This window comes from Mirounga angustirostris, unplaced genomic scaffold, assembly GCF_029215605.1.
Source record: "Mirounga angustirostris isolate CCGP_5_RB_7025 unplaced genomic scaffold, mMirAng1.0.hap1 SCAF_3, whole genome shotgun sequence".
Classification (NCBI taxonomy): Eukaryota; Metazoa; Chordata; class Mammalia; order Carnivora; family Phocidae; genus Mirounga; species Mirounga angustirostris.
This window is the reverse complement of record NW_026991711.1, coordinates 174,725,622-174,743,990: the sequence shown is the minus strand read 5'-3', so window position 1 is coordinate 174,743,990 and position 18,369 is coordinate 174,725,622. Positions and strand designations below refer to the sequence as shown.

General features: G+C 46.9%; 1 protein-coding gene across 1 annotated transcript in view; it reads left to right on the top strand.

The window, feature by feature from the left end:
- The window catches only part of MARCHF4 (membrane associated ring-CH-type finger 4), a 106,305-nt gene that overhangs the window by 57,998 nt on the left and 29,938 nt on the right, over nucleotides 1-18,369 (top strand). The gene's annotated exons all lie outside the window — the stretch shown is intronic.

Here is an 18,369-nt window from a genome sequence, read left to right as displayed (position 1 = left end):
GCACCCATAATGTCCATGGGCAGAGAGGAGGGGCAGAGGGGCTCCCAGCCTCAGTGTGACCAGCGCCTGCATGCTTCCCACCTGAGCCTGAGGCTGAATGTCCCTCTAGTCCCTCACCCTTAGTGAGTGGGACTCCAGCAGATAACATTGTCAGGCACTGCTCATGCCAGAGCAGCACTGCACGGGGGGATGGGGGGGGCGGGAGGGGGGGTACAGAAAACTGACCTGAACTCAGTTCGCACTGTGTGCCGCCAGGCCACGTACTTTTCTATTAATTCTCACAAGGAACTTGTTCAAGGGCACCAGGCCAGGGCAGAGTGGGATTCAAACCAAGGTCCTTTAGACTCCAAAGACGATGCACACCCATCCTGGGCCAACCTATTTTCTCAAGACTTATAGAAACAGCCTGTGCTACATGGTATGGATGGATCACAGCAACCGGCCTCTCCTTCCAGCCTTTCAACATTGCATGAGGCAAAGCATTAATGATATTAGCAATGTGTATTTGCAACCTATGTGCCAAGTGCTCCTAGTGCTTTCTGTATATTAACTCATGTCATCCTCCCCCCAACCGCATGAGGTAGGTACTCTTCATTTTGCAGGTAAGGACACTGTGGAAGGACACTGAGAGTCTCAGTGACCCGTATAGAGCAATGTCACACTGCTAGTGACATCAACTGAATGTCTGTGTTCCCCCCAGATCCATATGTTGGAGGTACTGACCCCGATGTGATGGTATGAGGAGGCGGAGCCTTTGGGAGGTAATTAGGTCATGAGGGTGGAGTCCTCATGAGTGGGATTAGAGCTCTTAAAAGGGATCCTGGGAGTTTGCTCATCCCTTCCATCATGTGAGGACCCAGGGAGAAGATAGCCATCTATCTGGCTCTCACCAGACACTGAATCTGCTGGTGCCTTAATCCTGGGCTTCTCAGCTTCCTAGAGCTATGAGAAATAACTGTTTGTTGTTTATAAGCCACCCAAACTAGGACATTCTGTTAGAGCAGCCTGAAGGGACTAAGACAGCTAGTAAGAGGCGGAGCTGAGATTTGAATGCTGGGCAGCCTACCTCTAAGAGCTAGGCTTTTAACAACGATGCTAAAGCCGAACAAGGGTTAATTGCTAGCTCCAATTTACTGACAAGGGAGCTGGGAGGTTTACAGGGGTTGGATGACCTGCCCAGGATCACATGGCATTCACTACAGGACAATATGCTGGGGTCTCATGATAATGTGGAAAAGAGTCCAAAACTTGGTCTATGAAATAAAAGTAGACTCTTTTCCACTGGCTGGAGTCAGGGCAAGACCAGCAAAACAGGAGCGGCAAAAATAGACCATGTATGCCCAAGGGTGGAAGTCTGGAGACAAGCTTAAAGTCAAGACTAGGAATAGTTGACAAGAAGACAAAGCATGGTAACTAGGGCCAGACATATTTATTCCAGGTAAATTCCTAGGGCAGGGAGTGAGGGTGAAATCCTGGTGGGCACTCTTTTGAGGGCTCATGACCCCATCTTTTGGTTAGTCTAAAATTTCTAAGACTTGCAAGGTGCAGAATTACAGTTAACCATTAACAGTTGGGGCCATATTTGGAAGTCAATCTTTTGACTCTGATCAAGGCTGAAGCCACATGGGGAAAGCAGACAGTATGGCTGCTGGGGAGTCTGGAACTTTCATCAGGCCAGTGAGGGTGACCTTGCTTCCTTGGGTGCCCCTTCCTCATGTGGCCATCCTTCTTGCTGAGATGTGTGTAAGAATGTTCACAGTAATCCGAAACTAGAAACAATCCAAAATTGCACCATCATTATGATGCATTCATACGGGGCAACATTCTACCACAATGAAATGTTCAAACTACTGCTGTACGTAACAGCCTTAACCCATCGGTAAGCATGTTCTGCTAAGTGCCCATCCAGCACTGGCTTGGTCAGGAGTACACCAGGTTGAAGCTGAGCTAGGCTGGACTCGGCGAGGACACGGTGTGTCAGGAAGAACTAATGCAATTGCTGAGCCTGAAAGGGAAGGCTGACCAGGCAGAACCTAGTTAGGGCCAGAGAGCCAGTGGGAAAGGGCCTGTCCACTGGACAAATTGGGACAGACAAGGAAGGACTTGGCACCTGAGGGACAGAGCTGATGAGGCAGAGCAGGATGCCCTTGCCACTGGTCAGAAAGTGTGGCTGAGAAAAGGTAAGCCCTTTGTTCACAGTGCCTGGGGTGAGCTTGGAGGGAGGGCATGCCTGCTTTTAAGAGGGAGCTAATGTGACCTTGGACAGTCTATCTAGATAAGGCTTCTGTCTTAGTCCATTCAGGCTACTCTAAGAGAATACCATCAACTGGTGGCCTATAAACAATAAACACTTATTTCTCATGATTCTAGAGCCTGGGAAGTCCATGATCACGGGGCCAGCAGATCCAGTGTCTGGTGGAGGACCTGCCTTCTGGTGCATAGATGTGTCCTCACATGGTGGAAGGGGTAAAGGACTTCCCTGGGATCTTTTCTAAAAGGGCACTAATCCCATTCATGAGGAATCCCACTCTCATGACCAATGGCACCACCACCTAAATACCATCCCATTGGGGGTTAGGCTGCAACATATGAATTTGGGGGTGGGACACCAACATTCCGTCTATAGCAGCTTCTGAGTTGCGAAGACCCAAACTCTAAATTTTAAACCAACTACTGTTTAAGTTGCAGGCTGCCTGTATATTGTCTCTGTGGGACAGAAAAGCTCTGAGTCAATCAGCAAAATCTTTCAAAAGTCTCACATGGTTCCCGGGGCCAGTGTGGTTCCTGGAGTCAGCGTGGCCACATAGATTGTGCACCTCATGACTCCAAGGGCCCCACTCACATAGCCTACAATGGGGATCGTGCCTTCTGGAGTTGTGCTGTGTATGGCCTAAACAAAGATATGCTGCGGCCTAAACAAAGATATGCTGCAGCCCCAACTATGCGGTCTGGCCCCTCCCTCCCGCCCCCCTTCCTACATGGTTCTCCTTCACTCTGTGTTCTGGCTATGCTGACTCTCTTTTAATCCCTTATGTTTGCTGTGGTGGATTAAAGATTGCCACAGACTCTGACACTCGCTCATTGAGAGATGGGGTCTATGTTCCCACTTCTTGAAGAGGCTTTGCAACTGCTTTGGCTAGTAGAATACAGTAGAAGTGATATGGTGCTGGTTTCTGGTTGAGGCCTTAAGGAAGTAGGAGTTTCCACTTTCTGCCTCTTGCAACACTCTCTGGAAGCCCGGGGCTGCCATGTATCAAGTCCAATGACTCTGAGGCTGCCATGTTGGAGTGGCCACGTGTGGGCCAACAGTCTCAACTGAGTCCAGCTTCCAGTCATCTTCACCAAAGTCCCAGATGTGTGAGGGAAGCTATCATGGGCCCAGGCCAGCCCATTTGCCAACTGAAAACCACAGAGTGGCCTCGGTCAATGCCCCCTGGAGCAGAAGTCCCCAGCCAAGCACTGTCCACATTTCTGACCCACAAAATTGTGAGATTGGTAAAAATCGTGGTTATTTTAAGCCGTTGGGTTTTGGGGATGTGTTGCTAGGTAAGAATTAATATCAGGAACCCTTGCCATGTTCTCTTGTCCCTTCTCTCTGGAATGCTCTTCCCTCCCCTCTTCCTGTAGTTACTGCCTGTCTTTCAGCCCTCAGCCTGCATATGGCTCCCTCGGGGTGGCCTCCCGTTGGGTGACACCATGTTCTCTTTTTCACAGGTCTTGTCAGAGCAGCAGTTTTACATTTGTTTGTGTGATTAGTTCATGAATGTTCATCTCCCGGGCTAGACCATAAGCAGGGGCCGGGTCTGTTTTATTTGCTACAATGTCCCCCAGCACCTCGCATGGCGCTTGGCACATAATAGACATCAACAAGTATTTCACAAATGGATGAGGGAGTGAATACATGAGAAGGTGATCCTCTTCCTACGCCATGTTGGTTGAAAGCTGTTTTCGGTAAAGCTAGCACGGGAACCACGTGTGCTCAAGCGGGTGTGGATCTGGAATCTCCTGTCATGTCAACGAAGACAGCTCCCCTTTTACTTATTTCAAATAGTGGCATTCCTCACAGGATACATTTGAAGAAAAGTTTCTGGCTACTTAAAAAAAAAAAGTATGTTTGGAAACCACTATCCGAGACCTGGCCCTTCTAGTCAGCTATCCCTTGCTCCTTCCCATCTCCTCTTCCCTTCTTTTTTCCTCACAGAAACTTCCATAGAACTAATGCCTGGCAAGGGTTTAAAAATAGAAGCCCCTCTCCCTCCTGCCCGCCCTCCCTCTATTTCCTTTCCTTCCCATCCCCTTGTAATTTGCTGTAAAAAAGGAAACTGTCTGGATGTGCTCCACTGAAAAGACATGCTCTTCCTCACTAAATAGAACAACATGCAGACGCGTTCCCCCCGCCCGGTGGTCACCTCCCCGTGTGTCACTGTGAGCGGCGGGGCGGAAGGGCCCGGCCTCCTGCACAGCAGCCTGCTCCCCTGCCCTGGGTGGGACCCCTTCCCCCACACACACTCACACACACAGCCACCACCACTACCACGGGAACCACGTGGCCCCCTCCTTCAGGCCTCCAGCTGGAATTGGGGGGCACTGGTGGATGTGAACGTGCAAGGATCCACTAAGGGGCTGCCGACAGGAGCTCCTCCCAGGCACTTCCCAGGGACTGTGGGACGCACCTACCGGAGAAGGAGGAGAGAATGAGTCAGGTTGCCCCTGGGGGTGGGGCCTGCAGTCTGGAACAAAGCACATGGGGTGCGTGTAAGTGTGTGAGAGACAGACAGGGGCCAGAGCAAGGCGGAAGGTATGTGCAGCCAGTGGGCTCAGTATGATTATAAATGAAGAGAGAGCTATTGTGATACGGTAGAAACAATGAAAGCTTTTAATAGTCAAAAGCTGAGTTTTCAATTCCCTGGTTCATCGTATAGCTGCTGTATAACGTTGGGCAGATGGCCTCACTCCTTTTAGCTTTAGTTCACTGATGTATAAATGGGGATAATAATACTCACCTCTCAGCACTGTTGTAGCTTAAATGAGGTCATATTTATTTGATGCCTGCATGTACGAGGCAGTTAATAGAGTACCCCTACTCTTATGTGGGAGGGCATCTTCACTCTGGTGAAGACTCAACAAACACTCAGTACGAGAAAACTGATAGTGGCCGAAACTGCCCTCAGTAAAATTTATAGTTTATTAAGATCTGGCAGAAGATCCCAGCTTCTTGAGAAAATTCAAATTGGCAAATTTTGATCCAGAAAAAATTAAATTTGGAAGGATTTTAAAGGACACAAAATAAAACTTTCAATGACGGAAGCTATAATTAGTGAATTTTAACATGGACCCAAAACCAACTAATCGAATGGTTAACACACATTCTACTTATAAATATGATAAAAGGAATTATCCCAATGAGAAGTTTCAGTAACATTAAATGAGAAATAGAAAAACTGGTAACAGTTTAACTGCTGTATATTAAAAAATATTGATCAGGGGCACCTGGGTGGCTCAGTTGTTAAGCATCTGCCTTCGGATCAGGTCATGATCCCAGGGTCCTGGGATCGAACCCCACATCGAGCCCCGCATCTAGCCCAGCATCGGGCTCCCTCCTCTCCCACTCCCCCTGCTTGTGTTCCCTCTCTCTCTGTCAAATAAATAAATAAAATCTTAAAAAAAAAAAGATTAATCAAAAATTAAATTGGCTTAATGGAATTCTCTTGGAAAATACATTCTCAAAGAGTGTGTAACAATGCATATCTAATTGCCATTAAAACCTTGCACTTGTAAACATGGAATCAAAATGTCCCTGGGGTCCAAATGGTGAAACTGAAACAATCTCAACCCCAATGATAATGATGATGATGATGATGATGACGACCATCATAAAAAATGTTTAGGTGAAAGTGGGTGGGGTGGGGTTAGGTAGATGTGTTGGGATGTCCTCATGAGAAAGGAGTGTTTGGATAGAAGACAGGCTAGGATAAGTTTTGCATGGTCCCTTGCCTCTTTATTCTTTAGGGTTTATGCTGTGTCGTTACTCTGAAGGGCTTGGGCAGAAGGGACAAGCATGGGTACAGGGAGATGGCTGGCAATGACCAGCCCTTAATTTCCTTCCGTGTGACCAAACCACCCAGAACAGCCCACAGCACAAGTTGCTCCATCCCCACATGGACCTATGATAAGAGGTGGGAAGCCAAAATTCATGGAATTGGAGCTCTTTGCCATGGAGTCTGAGTGTTTATATATGGATGTCTACCAGCTTGGCTGGGGCCATCCATTCCACTACTTTTCTTGGTGAGTCTCTTGGCAGCTCCTAAGCATCCCACATTGGCTTTTTTTTTTCTTTTTAGGGAGGGATAGAGAGGAGTGGGGGGTAAGGGCAGAGGGAGAGGGAGGGAGAGAGAGAGAGAGAATCTTTTTTTTTTTTTTAAAGATTTTATTTATTTATTTGACAGAGAGAGAAATAGCGAGAACAGGAACACAAGCAGGGGGAATGGGAGAGGGAGAAGCAGGCTTCTTGCCGAGCAGGGAGCCCGATGTGGGACTCGATCCCAGGACCCTGGGATCATGACCTGAGCCGAAGGCAGACGCTTAACGAATGAGCCACCCAGGCGCCCGAGAGAGAGAGAATCTTAAGCAGGCTCTACGCCCAGCATCGAGCAGGGCTCGATCTCACAACTGCAAGATCATGACCTGAGCCGAAATCAAGAGTCGGATGCTTAACCAACTGAGCCACCCAGCCACCCACCATGTTGGCTTTTTAAACTCATGTTCCCCTCCTCTTCATTGCCTCTGTTCCATTCTTCTTGCCTCTGGCATTTTTGTCTGAGGGTTAGAGTCAGGACAAGCAAAGTGATGCTCATAGTGAGTAGAGATAGGTATTTCTTCCAGAAGAGGCAGGAGGGACATGGGATGGGGGAAATTGTTGCAGAGGTGATGAGAAAGGGCACTCAGGCCATGTACCATGACCACATGAACATTCAGAAACAGCCACAGTGCACAACCTTGAACTGACATCTGCCCATCTCCTTTTCTTCTCCACACACCAATACAGACACACATGCCGTATAACATGATCATTGTCCAACCTTTTGCAATACCTCTTCACCATGCCTTGCACAAAGCCCTGCTCTCCCACAGCCTGCAAATCTAATATTTATCATTGCTCTAGCAAGCATTCACTAGTTGAAACTATTAAAAAGTACAATGGGTAGCCTTTAAGGTACTGAGCTCCCTGTCACCGAGAGGCTGGTGAATCATTAGGAATAACACAGGGAATGCTTGCATGCTGAGTTGAATGGCTCCCATGGAGTCTGTGAGTGTTTTTCACTCTTCTAAGGGCTAAGATAGACTTGACTGATGGGTATTTAAAAAGCAAAGACAAAACAACAGAACAAAAACATAAATAGATGGTATTGACCTTACATCATGTACCTGTCAGGAGTAATTCATGTCCTTGGTCGGATGGGGGTGCAGGGAGCAGTAGGAGTGGGAGGGAGGGGGCCACAACCTTAGGAGGCATTTTGCCCCAAACTTCCCTGCAAGGTTGTGCTGAAGGAAGTCTGGAACCTTGATTTAATGACCTTTTAGTCTGGGTGGTCCTGTTTTGAAAAGACATAATTCAGGCCAAGAAAATTTGTAAGAACCCAGGATAGAGACCAGAAGGCTGATTTATGCTTATAGTGGAAGGCACAGAACAGCCCCCAGCTGCTTTTCACTACTTTTCAATACCTGCTTTTCAATACCGAGAGTGCTTCTGTGCCCACGTCCAAGGAGCTCATTCTAGGATCTCATGTAGCTGAGCAGCCAAACAAAAGATAAGAAGCTTGTTAAGTGACATGCGGGCACGAGGAAGGAATCAGATGCTCTGTAAAAATAATCTGGGGCAAGCAATAGGAATCTACCCTTCTCCACTCTAGGGAGCAGGCCTTTTCAGTACCCTGAGGACTCCCACGGCTACATGCTTCTCCCTCTGCTGTACTGCAGACGGCCCTAGCTTTGCCACCTGTCCCCTCACCCCCAGTCAGGTGGCCCAGCCATGTTTTCCAGTCCCTTGGACAGAGAAAGAACGAGGTTTACCTCCACTGACGCTGTCAATCTCTTACAGGAGCGGGGAATGTAGGAAAGACCGTCCTCTGAAGGGGTGATCTGATGTGTGCCACCAATTACTTCTTTAAATGCCTTCCTGCTAATTTCCCCAACATTGACGGCCCAACTGGGAGAAGTTAGGCACAGGTGCTTCTGCACCCAGCTGTGATCTAGGGACCAGGTTTGGGGGGGGAAGGGCCGCATCCAATAACGGGAGCCTCTTCTGTCTTCTAAGGGCAGGAATTAATGCGACCTTCCTGGGGCTCTTTTTCCCAAAGTTCCCAGATTTCCATCTGCTGTTTTGAGGAGATGAAATTCTCACCACTTCAAAGAAGATGCTGTGTACTGGCCATGTCTTTTATTCTGGCTATTTTCATTTCTATGTTCTGAGCTTAAACCAGAAAGACGTCTTGTTCCCCAGTAAGGAGATGGGAGGTATGAATAGGAGGGGCACAGTGAGAACGGAAACAGAATTGAGGTTTTGGGTTTGCTTTGGTTTTAGAAGCTTGTCTTCATATCTCTATAAATTATAAAATTCCATTTTTTGAAGATTTATTTATTTATTTATTTGATATATATATATATAGAGAGAGAGAGAGAGAGAGAGAGAGAGAGAGCACAAATAGAGTGGCAGGCAGAGGGAGAGGGAGAAGCAAATTCCCCGCTGAGCAGGGAGCCCGATGTGGGACTCGATCCCAGGACCCTGGGATCATGACCTGAGCCAGAGGCAGACGCTTAACCAAGTGAGCCACCAGGTGCCCCATAAAATTCCATTTTTAATGGTCTCCTTCAATGCATCTCTCCTACCCTAACTGAATTTTTGATAAACTTTTAAAATAAAAAATTGTTAATAAAAATCAAAATACACAATGAAAATAAAACTGTTCAGTAGTTATGAATGATGTTTAATTGCTTTAAGTTTTAAAGGTTAATGAAGTAGTTTCCCTGAAAATTCTGAATTTTTATCAAGCTCTCATCTCACAAAAACAGTTTTCTGAAAGCATTGATTGTGCTTGTATGTTTTTGGGGTTTCTGCTTTACTTTTTGCCTGCAGGTTCATTACAGCATTAGGTCAACAGAGCACAGTGGGTCAGTGACCAGCTCCACTCCCCTCTGCTTCACTAGAAGTGATCACAAAAACACATTTATTGAGTCTCTGCATTATTTGAAGTGCTCCACATCTTATTAGCCTTACCAACGGTCCTATTAGATAAGTACTGCAGTTGCCCTCATTTTATTGATAAGAGAACTAATCTACGAGGAGGTTAAATGACCTGCCCAAGAGTCTCTGAAAACCACAACACGCATCACCGTATGTTTATGCTAACACGTTTCCATTGTCTGTTTTCACGGACACATCCGCCGACCTACACGTCATCCCGTCACCCCCGTTCTGTGTGTGTTCCCGGAAACGCCATGGCAGAAAATACATTCGTTGCCATGAGGACATGCTTTCCGCAGACATGATCACATTCCTGTATTTGAGTGAAGAAATGTGAACCTGGCTCTGAAGCATCAGCACAGGAATGCTATGCGCGCTCACACGCACACACACACACGCACGCACACGCACACACGGAGCTTATATCGGGGAAGTTCTCTGAGGTAGGGGATACTGGTTTTCTTGGCCATGCAAGTGACAGTAACTATGTAGTGCTTCTCTTGCGGAAGTCAGCGGGTGGGCACAGAGATGAACGGGTTTCCAGGCCTGATGCTTCTGTGCTGACCACACCAAGGATAGTGTGTGAGAGAGTCCTTGACCCTGGCGGGAGTCCAGCCCTGGAACCGGCCCGGTGGTGTTGCCGCTGGGATGAACCCTGAATGTGGCTGGTCTTTGCTGTCATGCACCTCTCCAGGGCTTTTCTCCCAAAGTTTCTCTCACCTGCTTCAGGGGAGAGGACCGACTCTTTCATGCACCACCTGCCATGATGCTTTCACAGCCAATTAAAATTCTATTCCATTCCCAGCAAGGGAGCTGGCAGGCTTGGGTCTCCCCAGCAGGATGGACTGGCTGCAATTATTGTCTCTTCTGGAGCCTGATTAGCTAAGGAGAGGCCAGGATACCTATCATACCCCCAAGGCCACCTATAAATTAGGAAACGGAGGTTCCCCATCTTGTTGCCTCTATCCCGAGTCATCAGTTAATTCAAATGTGTTAACCCTTTCTTTTTCACTTTTGATATTGGAGCTGGGTCAGAAAGCCAAGAGGTCATCTCATAACTGGGCAGTCCCAGGAACACAGGGAGGAGAGACCCCCTGATTCCCTTACTATCCAAATTCCAGATGATTGGAGTTAATTGAGGGCCTACATACTGTGTTATCCACAGGCTGGGAGTTGGAGATTCAACAGAAGACACAGGCATAATGTTTAGTGTTATTATGTTGAAGCTTTGAATGTAGAAGGTAATTCATAGAAATAATGCATTTAAGGGAAAAAAGAGAAAGTCCAAATGATGGAAAAGGAGAAGGAATTTAACACATATGGAATGTTTTTCATGTGCCAGACATTGTACATATATTATAGCAAGGAATCCTACAAAAGCTCTGCATTTTTACAGATGATGGAAGTAAGCCTCAGAGAGGTTAAGGAAATTGTCCAGGGTCATAGAGCTAATGTGATAGATTGATTCTACTAATGCCCCTAGATCTTTTTGCTTCCCTATAGTCACTTCCTTTTGGTAATGCCTGCTCACATTGAGTCTGGAGCAGGCCACATAACTTGGCCAATGGGACATTACGAACTTGATATAAACAAAGGCTTGAAAAGTGCTTGCGCATCTGGGCCGACCCTCTCTTGCTGGCAGGAACTCTCCCGGAATTATGTGAACAAGCCCAGGCAGTCCTACTGGATGATAAGAGACATGTGGGCAGGGGGCGCCTGTCTTAGATCAGCCAGCCTCTAGCCAGCTCGCATATGCAAGAGCGAGCCCAGCCAAGCTCAGCCAAACCAGATCAGCAGAAGTACTCAGCCAACTTGTAGACTTGTGAAAAATAATAAATGCTTGTTATCTTATACCACTAATTTTGGGGTGCATATGCAGGAGGATAGTTAGCAGCTGAAACTAAATGACACAGCTAGTAAATGGCAGAGCTAGAAGTTGTTTGATCTTAAAACCTGTGCATCGTCCATTCATTGTGAAAAGAAAGAAAAAGGCTGAAATTGTAGCAAGGAAATTAAGGCCAGATGACACCTTTAACAGCAAAGTCACCCAGTCACACAAGGGTATCGCTATCTTAAAGGGCAATTATCCGGGTGAGGGGTGTTAACTGTGGGACCCATTAGTCCCAGGTGTCTTAGCTTTGTAGTCTGCCACCCCAGAGACTGAGCTATACTGAGACTCTTGACAAGAATACTCTGAGTCATCCTTGTCATCATCCATCGGGTGTCTGGAGAAGAAAAGCGCCCCCCTCCCCAGCACCCAGTCTAAGAGAACCAGGTGCCCACTGGTTCTCCTTTATGGTTGAAATTCTCCTCCAGCATTGCCTCAGTTATCTTGCTGTGAATTCTGGACTTAACTCTGCCCCAATCCTGCAGTCACCTCCTGCTCGTCCTCCATAGTGGAAAGAAAGGTAGAAAAGAATAGACCACTGTGTTTTCTGAGCCTTTTTTCTCAGGGTCGCAGCTATGGTACTACTGACTGTTGCCCATGAGAATGTGGAGAAAGGATAAGACCTTGAATACGAGGCAGTAACAGGAGGTACTGACACACTGTAATGATATGGATGGAAAATGGGTCATCTTGCACAAGACCAGCTTGGTAGTATATACCAACAGTCTTAAAAATGCCCATGCCCTTTGAGTTAGTAATTCCATTTCAGGACTCTTTTTTTTTTTTTTTTTTTTAAGATTTATCTATTTATTTGAGAGAGAGTGAGTGAGTGAGTGGGCATGAGTGGGGGGAGGGGCAGAGGGAGAGAATCTCCAGCAGACGCCCCACCAAGTGTGGAGCCCGACATGGGGCTCGATCTCACAACCCCAAGATCACAACCCAGCTGAAATCAAGAACTGGATGCTTAACCATCTGAGCCACCTAGACTCCCCTCCAGGATTATCTTTTAAGGAAATAATCATACCCATGATTATTATGTGAATAGAAAGATACAAGTTAAAAATAGGTTGTATATTACATTCCTAATTTGGGGGAAACTATGTGTATGTGGGGTGCATAGTTTTGAGGAAAACTTTGATATATAATGAATCTCTACATATTTCTATATGACCTTTTCTCCCCCAGCTTCTGGACATGAGGATCCTTGGCTGTCTGGGACATAGCAGGAAAACTTGCCTTAAAAACTTAAGCAACTGGTGAAGGTCTAGAAAAAAGAGGTTGAAATGATGCCTGACATGAGAATGGGATCTAAAAATAGGACTTTTCACTGACGGACGACTGCTGAGGGGAAGATGAATACAGTTTTAATCACGAAATCTAAAGGGGAGAAGCAACATGCATTTGGATCACCAAATCCCAGAAATTGACTGAAATCCCAGAAAAGTCTTGATTGTTTGCCTAACCACCTTGTCATCTAAAAAAGGTTAAAGGCAAATAAAAGGAAGTGATATTTTATATACCGGCCACTAATTAAATGAAATGCAGGGCAAAAAAACATGGTAAAAGCTGAGAATCTAGATGGGTTTGAGAAAGCACGTCTTAGTACATGTGTGGCGTGGACAGGCGCCATCTTGTGGTCTCAGCACCAGGGCCCAGAGCCGGTGCTCAACCAAGGCCACCGAACAGCTCCTAAATGAAGGAGACTATGGGCTATAGCCTCAATCTTTTGAAGGGAAACACTGCTGGTACATAAATATCCCACCAATACTTGAGTGCAGAAGCTTGGGCTGTTCTATGAACTTTGGGCTTGTCTGCACTGGTTTTCTTTTCTTTTCTTTTCTTTCTTTTCTTTTCTTTTCTTTCTTCTTTCTTCTTCCTCCCTCCCTCCCTCCCTCCCTCCCTTCCTTCCTTCCTTCCTCCCTCCTTCCTTCCTTCTTTCCCTCCTTTCTTAAAGATTTTATTTATTTGAGAGAGAGAGAGAGCACAAGCAGGGGGGAGGGCCAAAGAGAGAAGGATAAGCAGACTCCCAGCTGAGCAGGGAGCGGGGGACCCCAGGACCCTGGGATCATGACCTGACCCGAAAGCAGATGCTTCACCTACTGATCCACCCAGGCACCCCTGCACTGGTTTTCACATATGGATCTACAGGGCACTGGATAAGTGTGGGAGGCTCTGGGCCCCCCTTTCCTGACATTATCTCTGTACAGGAGCACCTCCTATGTCAGGGTTGGGAACAGGTCCTCTGCCCAGAGGCTGGGGGATAAAGCAAAGGGCCTTTGAAGACCACCTTCTTCCCAGCCCCAGAAGTAAGGAATATAGAATTCTTTCAAACAAAAAGTAAAACTGCCAAGATGACAGAAGCTACAACCACTTGGAGCAGCTTAGCAGAAGCTTGGAGTCAACAGACCGGAGTCTATTCACACGCCATCGTAATTCAAATTCTACTTAGCGTGCTTATTCCCGACAGGGAAGCAGAGCCAAGACTTCAGGAATAGTATGCTTCCTTGAGAGGTGTGAAGAGAACGGGGCTGAGCTTTCAGCAGGCTCTGGAACGGGTATCGCCCTGTGCACGGCCTCAGTCCTGCAAGGGTGGAAGCTCTGGACCCACGGGGGGAGGGTGCCCCACCGCACCCACAGCCCTCCCTGGGCTTTGGACTTTCCAGTCTGAATGGAGGATGATCTGAATGAAGCTCGTCACAAAGAAAAAGTGCAAGTCCCATACAGAGAAAGAGCTGAAAAGCATGTCAGTGTTTATACTCTTTACAAAGCAGGCAGAGGAAATTATGGGGCAAAACTCTCTTTTCCCTCTCTTACTTCCCTTCTCTCGCTCAGCTCTTCGTGATACAGATCATTCTAGCCTCTCCGGCCCTGCTTTCACTTACCCTCATTCCTGTGCCTCCAAGGGCCTCACAGAGCCCTCGGTTGGCCCTGTGAACACACGTTCACAGCCTTGCCTGAAAGGGGGCAGAGAGGAGTGATGGCTGGAAACACTCCCGGCTCAAGGCCTTGTCATTTACCCCCTCATGGGAGGAAGGAGCAGAAGCATGTGAGGGACAAGGCGTGGGGAGGACTCCTAAGAGACACGGAGGCCAGCAGGTGGATGTGAGCCGGGGTATCTCTTTTGTCCTTCCCTCCCCCGAAATAACAGGGTAGTTAGCAGCACCTGGAGGCTCCTGGTCTTCATCACACTGTTCTTACCTTCCACTCATTACCCAGGCTTCCGAGCAGCTTAAGTACTCCCCGGTTTCAGACTGATGAGCTTCATTTACAAGGTGGTCAAGTGAGGTGCTTAGTAAGGTACCAAACTGCAGAGACACCCCATCCGCGGCGCAAGAGAGCAGCATCCTCCGCCTGCCCCCTTTTGTTAGGATGTGGAGACTCCAGTACATGAGTGACAATAAGTAATGATCTACAGTGGGCACCCACTATGTGTCAGGCAGGGTTCTAAATACTCGCACATTATTTCCTTGAATCTTCATGAGACCCTAGGGAGGCAGGAAGTATCTTTGGCCCCGCTTTACCTGAGCAGACTTGCCAAGGTCACATAGATAATAAAAATGGTAGAGCAAGGACTGAAACCAGCCAGTCTGGTTACTGCTGGCCCCGGTAGCCGTGCTATCCAGCCTCCTGCATGGCAAGTGCTTAGGACAACATCGGGGGGGCCCCCAGTGCATGCTCCGTGAGCGTGAGCTACTAAGAGAGACAGCCATGGCAGCCACAGCATTTATAAAAGCGTATAGATGCAGATGACGGGGCTGGGGCTCAGAGTGGGTAAGTCGCTTGCACAATGGCATTCACCCACTGAGTGGAAGAACCAGGATTTGAACTCAGCGGTCAAAGTGGGCATATGGGGCCTAGCACAGAGTAAGTGTTCAATATGTGTTAGCTATTGGTATTTGTTTTTATCTCTGTATACATAAGAGTCTTAGAGTGATGCAGAAGACAGAAGGCTTGCTAAAAAGTATCTGGTCCAGGGCTTTGCAAAATCAGTCTTAGCCAACCTTGCTTCAAGACAGGAAGAGTGGGTTCACATGGAATCAGAATCTCTGGAGCAAAGCCTGGGTATCCTCATAACAAGATTCCAGGTGGTTCTTGCGTACGCTGACTTCTGAGAAGTCAGGAATCAAGGTCTGGATGGCTTAAAGCCAAGGTCACCAGCCAGAGGGTGGCAGAGCCGGGGTTGGCCCCCAGGAAAGACCCAGCTTTTTTGCTTTGTAGGAGCCAGCCCTACAGAAGGTTCTGAGAGCCTAGGGTTGTGATTCAAAACATCCATGAAGTTCAACCCATCCTCATAGTTCATTTGCACTTGTAACATCTGCTGTATCCCCTCAACACAGAGTGATATATTAATTACTGTGACGAAAATTAATTTTTGTAGAATTTCACCACAACCCCTTCCGGTAATACAAAGGTTTTGCACAATTGGAGCTGGGCTTCCCTCTGCCAGCACGTAGGGAGTAAGGAGGGCTGACCCCAGGGGGTAACTGAGAACTTGCCCTTTAACTTGCCATTGACTCATGCCCTTGGCTCGGCCTGACTTGTGGGAAAGAAAGAGGACACAGTGACCTGGAATCTCTGCACTTTCAACCTGGCGGCCTGGAACCCTAGAAACGGGCCCAGCCAGCTGCCATATGCAAATAGCCCAATTCTGGCCAGCTGAGGTTTATCGAAATTACATTTTTCAATTGAGTCAGGCAGAGGATTGAGGGCAGATGAGCCTTTAATTTTAGCTCTTTGGTAACAACAGTGATGGCCATGATGAGTTACACAGAAAGACAAACGGACAGTATATTGCACATTTAGGTCATTAGAAATACAGATATGGTTATGAATATACACATAAGCTATGACCTTCTTTCTTTCCACCAGCCCCTGTATGGCGTGGTTTATTTATTATGCAGACCACGTTTGACTTTATGGAATTGGATGTTATTTAAATTCAATTATTGTGAGGTTAAGTTCTTCTTTCTAGTACCAGTTGAGTAAATTTAGAGGCAGTTAGAGGAAATAGGTACATTTGTCTTATACCAGTTAAATTATAAGGGGAAAAGCATTGCAGGAATAAAATAATTATCATGAAAATGAAAAACCATGGTTTGGAGGGTTGGGTTTGGGCTTGTGTGTTTCTTTTCCTTGTCTCTTTCTATATTCCTTTTTTTGAGCTGATGAACAGGAAGGCTGGAGATTTTTTCATGAAGGGGGAGGCAGATTATATGTGTGTGTTTTGTGTGTGTGTGTATGTGTGTGTGTATGAAAGTAAGCTGCTGGTATGACAGCAGAACTAGAAATAATTATGTGGTTAATTGGATTTAGTGTAGATAACTATAGCTCATTAAGACCTTAAATTTTTTTTTTCTACTTAGTGATAGAGTTCTTTCTTCTTAAAATCAAATTATCTTGCAAAAATTCCAGATTTCCTTGTGCGAGTGTTGATACACTGTTAGTCTCCAGAAGCCAAGGTTTGGCCCTCGCACCCCTGAGCACGGAAGTGAGAAGCTGGCCTGGCCTGGCTGGGAAGGGGGCCTGCTACATGCCCTGGATGGGTGACAGAGCCAAAAGATAGGCCCAGAAGGGCTCCAGGCAGAAAACAAAGAGCTGCCCATACACGGCCTGACACAATATGTAGAGAATTCAGAATTGCCTGTCTGTGTATAATAATAGATTCTGGGGCCATGGGATCTCTGAAGTCATCTTGCCCATCAACCTGTCTCCATAGATAAGGGGGAAACTTGCTTTATCATCCTCCAGGGCAGAGAGTCCCACCTTCTATTTATCTCTCGACTACAACCTTTGCTGGTAAGAAGGTCTTCATGATAGGTCATTTCTCTTGATCATAATACCCGGATACATTGGCCTCTTGTAGGTCTCTGGAATCAAGAAATTGTTGCCCGGCCTCCTGCAGGAAGAACACACCTGGAAAGTTTTCCTTCAAGGCACTTGCCCCATCTGTGCTCCTGCTTTGTTTCCTTTCTCCCCAGCCCTCCCCCACCAATCCAGATCACAGCTACATAAATAGTTGGCCAATATCATGGACCAGTTTGGTTGCGTCTGTAGAGTTGGAAGGATGTGTTATTGATGAACCTTACTGTTAGTTGATCTTCCAAATAGGTGGAGTGCAGGAAGTGGTACAAAACCGTTCTTTCCCTATCAAGTCAACTCCCCATCCTCAGACTACCCAGAATGGACACTGGGGAGTCCCTACTTTCTTTGGTATCCCTCCCTTTTCCTACCCACACTCGCTCCTTATTCTTCACCACAATCCTAATGAACTGCTTCTACTCTTATACCCATTCTTCCCCACCCAAGGACACATGGCTTCTGGGTCTACCCTGGAGGGGAAATTCTGATTGTAAGGCTTTAGGTCTTCTGTGTCTTCACAGTGGAGCATCTATAAGGCTACTGTAACTTTCCTTATTAATCTAGACTGCATCTCAGAGAAAACGTTAATGTATTACTTTGCTTACAAAAATCTCTCTCTCTTAATTTTGATTTAACCAATATCAGATGGGGAGGATCTGCCAAGGGTTGGAGTGTGAGGAGGAGGAAGTGAGGAGGTAGTTAGCCTGTCCTCCACCACTACCACATCAGTTAATACCCAATGAACACTGCCTGGAATTGGCTTCAGAGAAGAGGGGCAAAGGGGGAAAGGGTTTCTGCCTCTGTGTTTGTATGTTCCTGGGGGAGCCAGCAAGGTCAGCTCTCTGATGAACAGGCTGCTGGGGGCAGGAGAAGAGGAGATGAGCACGTGATGCTGAAGCTGGCAGAGATGCTGTGGGTATAGCCTGATGGACAGAACGGGTTTCAGAGCCTACCTCTGCCTTTCTCCTGAGCAAGTTGCAGCCTCTTTGAGTGGGTTTCTGTATCTGTAAAACAGGAGAAGTAATTATTAGCCTCATTTGGTTATTGAGGTAGTAGGTGGTAGAATGTCAATGAAAGCATTTTGTTAGAATTGTGAAATGTTTATAACATTAGGATTTTTAATAGGAGAATGTTACATAAAGGGTGAAGGAGAAGGCAGGAAATTGATCAACGTTTGAAGGAGGTGAGAAGGTGGGCTTAGAGGGAAGGAGCTCTGCTATGACCCCTCCTATAACCCCTTACATGTGAGCCAGCATTTGCCGAGAGCTTACCGGGTGCCAGTCATGGTGCTAAATATATTCCCTTACTACAGTCCTCCCCCAGTCTCACAGGTGAGCCCTTTTATCTAATAGAAAGGACCCTCCATACTGCCAGCAAACAT